Source organism: Mus pahari, chromosome 15, assembly GCF_900095145.1.
Source record: "Mus pahari chromosome 15, PAHARI_EIJ_v1.1, whole genome shotgun sequence".
NCBI lineage: Eukaryota > Metazoa > Chordata > Mammalia > Rodentia > Muridae > Mus > Mus pahari.
In genome coordinates, this window is record NC_034604.1 from 29,162,796 (window position 1) to 29,164,016 (window position 1,221).

Consider the following 1,221-nt stretch of genomic DNA (forward strand, 5'->3'; position numbering starts at 1 on the left):
ACAGCTGGATCTCATGGAGGCATTTCCCCAACTAAAGCTCCTTTCTCTGTGATAACTCCAGCTGTGTCAAGTTGACACAAAGCTAGCCAGTACACCCTTCATGGTGAAAACAGCCCGCTTCCTTCAGTTATGGTGAAAGCAACCACCACCCCCTTCAATAATGCTGAGAACAACCACCAACTTCAATCATAGTGGCAGCCCTCCCTGCGGACATAGCGATAGCCGCCACCTGACACACAGTACTGACTGTGCCGCCATTTACAAATACAAATCATGCCAGTCGAGGGGCTGGAGACTTGGTCCATACTGTTCATGCCCTTCACATCCCTGAGTGATATAAACTATTGCTCACTTTAAGATAAGCAAACTGAAGCTCAAAGATGTTGAGTAGCCTTTCCAGGACCGCTGTGTCAATTGAAAGGCGGGGGGGGGGGGTAAACAAGCATCCTCTCCCTTTTCCACCTATTACACCCTAGCCATTTTCAAAAGTTTATTCAGGTTGTTCTCCTCGGGGAAGACTACTCCACTTGGCCCTTGGTCTGATTTAGGTGTCCTTCTCTTGTTACTCCATAGCACATTCTACAACCCTTCATGAGATGCTCAGCTACTACTGCAAATGATTCATAGCAGAAAGAAGGGGAGAGTGCCTGCCAAGATAGGATCGTAATAAATGGGGCAGGGTGGAGGAAGCAAGCAGGCAGCCCTTCCTTGTGACCAAAGAAAGTTCTCATATTAGAAATCAAAATATTCCACCTACTAGTCCAGTGACCTTGGGCAAGTCAGTTAACTATTCTGATCCATCACCATGGTTATAAAAAAGAATAATAATGCCTCCTTATAGGTTGTTAAGAGAATTCAAGTACATTAAGACTTTGCTGTACTGCTTCACATATCAACAACATACATTGTTGCTATTAGTTATTGACCTCCGAAGACTCTCTTGCTTCTGAGTATGGGATGCAAGTAAGTTCCTTAAGAATACAGCACCCTGAAGGCAAGAACCTGATATCTCTGGAGACCAGGAATATATTTGTGACTTTCAGAATCTATGTCTTGTAAGACCCTGAAAGGAGGAACTCCCTCTGGTCCGGAACTCTCTTGGGTCCCCAGAAAATTCTCGAAATACACCTTATACACACCTTGCTGTAAATCACATGAGGTACTTTATTTACGAGGCCTCGGGCCGACTCATATCTCACGCAGGAGACAGAGGAGTCGACC